General features: G+C 39.4%; 1 protein-coding gene and 1 pseudogene across 1 annotated transcript in view; both read right to left on the reverse strand.

The window, feature by feature from the left end:
* CCSER2 (coiled-coil serine rich protein 2) overlaps positions 1 to 7645 on the reverse strand; it is a 176871-nt gene that overhangs the window by 134925 nt on the left and 34301 nt on the right. The window lies entirely within an intron of this gene.
* LOC108281896 lies at positions 1355 to 6969 on the reverse strand (annotated as a pseudogene).

Below are 7645 nucleotides of genomic sequence, written 5' to 3' on the forward strand. Positions count from 1 at the left end.
AAAAAAAAAAAAAAAAAAACAAACAACAACAACAACAAAAAAAAGGAAGCTTAGGAGGCAGTATGTTGAGTGGGAATAAACACTGAAATACGGCAATCATTTTTCAACTTCTACAATTGTCTTTATGTGCCAACTAACATTTATGCAGCCTTTTACAGATCTTTTACCTTGTAATTTAAATTTTAGAAGTTTTGATAAAATCACTTGTCGCATATAACCATGCAAAAAGCACATCACATTGACAGCACAGAGGCAAAGATTTTGCACAGGTATATCAGCTTTCCACACTGTGCAGGTTACACACAATACAGTAGCAATCTTATTCCTAATAGATCCTAAAGAAGATATTTCAAGGCCTAGCTGTAAACTGTAGTTACTTTATAAATCTATATTCTTAATAAAAATAAAATCCACAAATCTTAAAAAGGAACTTTAAATGCAAGGCTGTATTGAATTGGTAAACTGCAACACAAACTGGCACAACATAGGTAAATGAATATCAATCTCTCTATGTGATGCAACCATGCTACTTTCCCACTAATTTAAATTACTTTCAACCACTGTGAGCCAGAATGCATGCCTGAACCTTAAACTGTACTTTAAAAAATAGCATCTTGGCCTAGAAATTAAATCTGATGAAGTACAACCATCAAATTTATACATGCTACATTAATGTTCAAAGCAAAATTAAGATGTCATCTTTAGTTTGATATGCCCTACCCCATTTATTCCTCCCTCCCTCCCCACCCCAAAAAACGTAAAAGGAGTGACTCATCTGGCATTTCACAGGGTGCTTCATTGCTTATGCTTGTTTTATTTCTAGCTTTTTGGGGTACCTTAAATTGCAACTTCCAGAAACCTGCTACTCCTATGGGAAGGCAAGCTGATTTTAACTATATTAGCTTTGTTTGTATAGTTCTTCATCAACACGCAAAACAAGGCCCTATCGTGTGGAAAAACTTATATAAAAAAAATTTTAAATTAAAAAAAAAGCTTCCTTACTATTTGTAACTCCCATTCTTAGGTTTCCTTTATTGTACGCTATAGAAATGTTCTTCTTTCTTGTCCCTATGCATCATTTAGATGGTTCTTGCTTTGGTACAATTCCCCATAATATTCCACAATGTACTATTTTGTGAGTAGACTGAATAGACTTTTTCTTTTTTTTTTGCTTCTTCAAATCCAGTGTGGAGCTGTAACTGGAGACATATTTCCACCCACAAAAGCTCCAGATGTTAAAACGTATCCCAACAAAGACTTGACAGCAAAACCTCCCTCCCACCCCTTCCAGCAGAGTTGTGATTTTACGTATTATATTCCCTACTGGTTTACCCACCCCCACCACCGTTAACATTTTCCCTGGCTACAGAGGCTCCCCCATAGTCTCCAAGACTGAAGGACCCCTAATTTTGGGACTGCAGCTTAAATCTATTAGATTAAACACCATAAAGAGCTGCAAGATGCTCTTTTAAGGGAAGAGGATACTGTCAGATAAACACCTCCAATTTTCATCACCAACTTGATTTTTAAATCCATGAAAGATCTTACAGAACATGTCTCTGAGGTCATCTTTTAGGTTAATCTATGATGCAACAGCATCACAAAAAATGTAAAATCTTGGATTACACCACTGAGATTCACACTGATCATGGTACGAATTCCAAGGAAGGCTGAATCCTTTTCCTCATTGTCTCATGTTTCTCAGAGAGGTGCACCAGGGTCTTACAAACTGCTGTAGCATTGGGGTCACCTCTTGAGGATAAAAGTAACCAAGATGACCAGTTGTTATTGCTGTATTCTCTAACAACTTTGGTGTAGTGGGTCTGTTAATGATTTCTACAAGCTGGTGCAACACCATAGAATATAAGGCTGCATCTCTACACCGATTTGAATGGAACTTTCTCCAATTGCCCTTGTGGCATTGTTGCAGACTGAAATGAATTCTGGATTTAGGTTGGTTCCCAACATTGGCATGAAATCAGCTATAGAAGGCTTAACATGCTGAAAGCAAGCTTTTGTGAGGTCACCTAATAGGGCAAAAGAACTCTGTTGAACTTCTGGCATTTTATCCTGCATGTACTCGTGTTAGGATACATTAGTGTTAGGATGTTACTTCGGGCTACCAGCTGTTCAATGTTGCCTCCAAGTCCTTCAGCCAGGCCATTCAGTAAATCAAGAGCCACTATCATAAAGTATTTATCTGGAGCTTCAGATTGATCTGGTTGAGCACAGTTTAGCATGGCTTGTGCCAGTGTCTTCTGTACTAGGTTTATACAACACTGATACACAGGTTCACAGTACAGAAGAAAGCCAGACTGCAGTGTTGTGGCAACTAAAGATAGGCGCTCAAGTAAAGGGAAGAGATCTTTATCTTCATCCTTTAACATGTTCCATGTCTTGATCAGTGGAGGCATTAGCATCTGAATATATTCTGATTTGTGTGAATGATATCCTACTGAATCTACTAATATTCCTATGGCATTGTAATGAATGAGCAGGTTCTTATGCTGGTATTTACTGAATGCAAAGACCAGGGTATCAAGTATATAAGCAATGTAAGAAACAAGTTCTGTACAAGCTTCCTAGTGTAGCAAAGGCACTGCAGGCAGCTTCTTGTGCTCTCTTGCTGCTATCAGGGTGCACTTTAGCAATTCTGTCATTAATGGCTTCAGGTACATGTCTGGTGGCTGGCTGACTACCCAGTGTGCATAGTGGCTAAGAGTATAGCATGTTATGGAACACACAAGAGCCTTCCTATCAAAGAGGCACTGAATAAGGTAAGGAATAAGCTCAGGCAAGTATGGAATCACGCCCACATGCAACCTTCAGCAATGACTCCTAAAACCAAGATGCCTGATTCTTTAACAACTCATTCATGATGAAAAAATAATTATTTCAAAAGGGGCAAAATATGTGGCAGTAGTTCATCATGATACACATTTGCGAGAACATTTGCTTAGATTCCAGTCAGAAATTGTATCATCATCATCAACGTTGTCTTCATCTTCAATTCCATCTTCATCACACTGCTCAGCCACTGTCCTTGATCGGTGAAAATGTGGCCGTATAAGCTGTTCACTATCAGGAATCATCTTGTCTTCTTCAACATCATCTTTAAGTAGGACAGTATCTATATCTGAATACTTCATGCCATTCACTAACACAGGAATCAACTTAGGAAGATACCTTACAAGTACATTTTTGCATAATGGCTGTTCAGCTAAAGTTAGCCAAAATTCACAGGCTTCTAAAGCCACATTTTCATCTTGATCTTGAGTCCTCTGTAGGATGTACTCAACTATACTATGCATGTGAGGAAGCAGACAATCCATTTGAACTTTGAGCAACATCATAAGTGCTAGGCACACATTTTTCCATACCTCTGGTTCTTCATCAGCAGCCAATGCAAACAGAGTCTCAGTAAAAGATTCAGTGTGCAATTCAGTAAAAGAATCAATGTGCAACATCCTACTGAGGACAGACTGATTTGAGGGACTATGCTAACTTCTCTTCCCAAGTCCACAATGGGCGTGGTTTCAAAGGCAAGAACTTCCCAGTAACACGCCCAACCTGCTTTCATTCCCATCTGGGAACTGGAGTTCTTTGTCTAACTTTCGCCAGTATGGGTTAGGTAGAAAGCCCAAGTAAGCTTCCTTTGTTTAGAAAGCCCGCCAAAAGCCTTGGAAGGAGGGGCTCTACTGTGAGCCAGGCAGCCAATCCAGCATCAGAGTTGAAGAACAATCACTCCAGAGGAAGTTCGGAAAAAACTCCTTTCACTGGACAAGAACTTGAATGGGGCCAGAGTAACTCTGGGGTTAAATTCCTCCTACTCCCTTACCTATATGGATTTCACTCTCTGGGATCCCCTCCCACAGCAATGTGGGAGCCCTCTCTCTCTATTTGTGCGGACTCCATCTCTGGATACCCTCCCATGACAGCATGGGAGCTCTCTCTCTCTCTCTTTCTCTCTCTCTGCCTAATAAATAACTTTTCTGCAAAGCTCTTTGGGTCTGGTATTTACTTGAACAGTATCTCTATGGCCACCTGGGTCTCCTCCCCATTATTGGATGAGTAAGAGCCCAAATAGCTGGAAAAAACACATTCGATTGGGGAACAGTGAGCGTCATTGGAATGCCCCCGCAGCCCTGCTCTTGTCCCCCAGTTACAGATTGACACATGCAACAGCATGAGACCTTATTTTTGGACTACTGTGCTTGAAGAACTGTAAAAATTTGGGAATCATAATGTTGAGAGGATGATCTAAAACATCACTATTTAAAATCTCAGCAGAATCTTCACAAATCTTCTGAAGGGTGTCAAATGTTCCCTGACACATGTTATAATCTTCAGAATCCAACAGGCTACAGTTTTGGTAAGAGGTCAGGCCAATTCTGCAATTCTCCCTTGGAGACTATAGTTGTGATCAAAATACCAACAGTGGCTCTAATCAGAGGAGAGGAGTCACCAATATTATCTAAACATTCCCTTTTAATAAAGCCTGTTTCACACTATTCTTCAAGATGAGACCACTCAATGATCTTGTGGGTTCATCCTCAGATTTTAATTTTATAAGAATAAAAATCAAGTAGTTGTTAAAGTCTGGATATTGATTAAACTGTTCCAGTTTTTGGTGCACAGTTCTCTGGATGGTGGTGTCTACAGACTGGAACTCCTTCAAAAGTTCAGGATTTGCTGAAGCCCGTGCTTGTCAGGTTTCCACTCATGCTCCATCTTGGTTTGCTGGTGTGCCCTGAAGGACATCTCTGAGGGTGAAACCCAGTGGAACTGGTCCCGGCAGCCCGGATCCCCAATGTCTGCTGTTGCTGCCATGGCCACCAAGTGCCAGTACCTTTAATTAAAATGTTTCCATTTGTTTTTATGAAAAGGCAGTATTTATCACACGTCATCATGACACCCATTTCAACACTTAATTATTGAGCCCTTACTTAGTGCCAGAAACTTACAGGAGAGATAAGACAGATAACAAAATATCGACTATACATTCAGGAACATGTTATAGTAACTAGAGATTAAAAGTGACTAGACAGACTGAAAAAAAAAAGTGAGAACAGATTATGAAAAGAAGAAAGCCAAAGTTTAGATATGACATAAGAAGGAATGGGAAAGCCACAAGAAAAGTAACAAGTCAAACTGGTGATAAAATAATTTGGCAAAATGAATGAAAGCAGAAACACCAGTTATAATTTCTAAAGGTAGTGAGGTGATGTTTTTTACCCCTACAGTCAATCAGTAATGGAATTCGAGGGTTACCCCTCGAAACCCATTTTCAAAACTACTCACCCCACCAGATTCTCCACTTTGCCACCAAAATAGCATAAGCGACTACCATCTCTCACTTAAACATTAGCTTCCAGCATCCTGTCTAGCTCCCCTCTAATTCAATCTTCATACAGAGCATTTAAAAAATGTAAACTGAATTAAATTTTTTGGAGTTTAAAATTCTCCAACTGCTTCCCTTCAATTTTTAGGCCAAATATCCAAATCCTTCAAGCTCTGTGAAAGCTCTGTACTGACAGCCTCCTCTCCTGCCACTTCTTTCCTCTGAGTCAGTGCTCAGGCTATCCTGGCCTTCTCATAGTTCCTCATACACTCCACAATCCCTCCTGCCCTTTCTAAAGCATTCAGCGTTCCTCCAGCAGTAGCAAACAGAAAGCAATTTTTAAAAGCCAGCTGAACACAAATGAATGAACCAAAAAGAAACATATAGAGAAAACCTTCCATATACTGCCTTTTCTCCTTTTGTTCTGAGACCCTAATATATAGGTTGGTATAGAGATAATAAGTAAGTGCAGAAGCAGCTAATCTGAACGTCTGGTTTTCAAAAAAGGTTTATCCAATAAGAGTCCAAGTGAACCATTCTCCAAAAGGCAGTCATTTGGTAACAGACAGAAAATAGAGAACAGTGCTAAACAGGTTCTTCTTTACCTTAAAGGAGAAACCCAATATAAATCTATGGTGGCAGTAAAAACAATGACTAGAGTGACTATGTGACTTTAACTTTCTAGGCCTCAGTTATCTTTATCTATGAAATAAATGGATAAGTCTAAATGATCTCTATGACCTTGATCTTATAGCATCTAATTTTTCTGCATATAAAATATACTACAGCTTTTCCAAATAGTAAAAGGCCAAGTGAATGAAAGAAGAGTGGTCTAGATGCTCTCCTAGAGCATACAAAGGAACACAGGCTTGCCCCAGGACACATTTTGGACTTGAGCTTCAAAATGGTAAGATAAATGCTGTTTTAAACTACAAACTATGGTCATACCTCACGGCAATGAGAGAAAACCAATACACCAACATATTTACAAACGTGATTTTTATTCAGTCTGATCCTAATTACAAAAAAAGAAAAAAAAGGGTCTGGATACCTAGCACCCTTAATGAGATTCATTTAAAGGACAGAAAATTCTTTATAAATACGCAACAAACATAGTATCATATGTGCTGTTTTTTTCTTAATAAGCAATACTTTTCCCTTTTGAAATAATTTTGAAAGAGATGTTTCTCAAATCTTCAGGACTGAGCTGATCTCAGGATTCTTACAAATCCTTCCAACACTAGCTGCTGTGGACTTTCATGACTGATTATAATTAAACACTATCACATAAACTGACCATTAAGATAATCTAATTTGCATTCCCTAAACATCAGAGAAGTTTACACCAAATGTGGAACTATTGTTTGAAAAAAATGAAGCTTTTAGCTCTCTGCACACTTCTAATTCCAAGCTTCCATATTAATCACACTAAATGATCCAGATCCCATAAAGTTATTACACACAGAAGCATTTTTCATTATTTTTTAATGTCGTTCATTTTGATAATGAAACAGATATATGCCTGGCCAGGTGTGGTGGCTCATGCCTGTAATCCCAACGCTTATGGAAGCTGAGGCAGGTGGATCACTTGAGATCAGAGCTCGAGACCAGCCTGATCAACATAGTGAAACCCTATCTCTACTAAAAACACAAAAATTAGAAGGGCATGGTAGTGTGTGCCTGTAATCCCAAGTATACAGGAGGCTGAGGCAGGAGAATCACTTGAACCCAGGAGGCGGAGGTTGCAGTGAGCTGAGGTTGAGATTGTGCCCTGCACTCCAGCATGGGCAACAGAGCAAGACTCCATTAAGAAAGAAAAAAAAAAACCAGATATATGTGAAGCTCCTAGAATATTTATACTGCATCTATATTATCAAGATTAAGATGTCCAGCCCAGCGCTGTGGCTCACACCTGTAATCTTAACACGTTGGGAGGTCAAGGTGGGCAGATTATCTGAGGTCAGGAGTTCAAGACCAGCCTGGGCAACATAGTGAAACCCCATCTCTACTAAAGATACAAAAATTAGCCGGGTGCAGTGGCGTGGCCTGTAATCCCAGCTGCTGGGGAGGCTGAAGCAAGAGAATCACTTGAACTCAAAAGGCAGAGGTTGCGGTGAGCCAAGATCGCGCCACTGCACTCCAACCTGGACGACAGAGCAAGACTTCGTCTCAAAAAAAAAAAAAAAAAAAAATCATCATCTTGGAAGCTGTCTTGGCTCAGGCTGCTATAACAAAATACCATGAACTGGGTGGCGTAAATAAAAAAAAAAAAAAAAACCCCAACAAAAAAAAAAAAAAAAAAAA

Source organism: Cebus imitator, unplaced genomic scaffold (genome assembly GCF_001604975.1).
Source record: "Cebus imitator isolate Cc_AM_T3 unplaced genomic scaffold, Cebus_imitator-1.0 Scaffold233, whole genome shotgun sequence".
NCBI lineage: Eukaryota > Metazoa > Chordata > Mammalia > Primates > Cebidae > Cebus > Cebus imitator.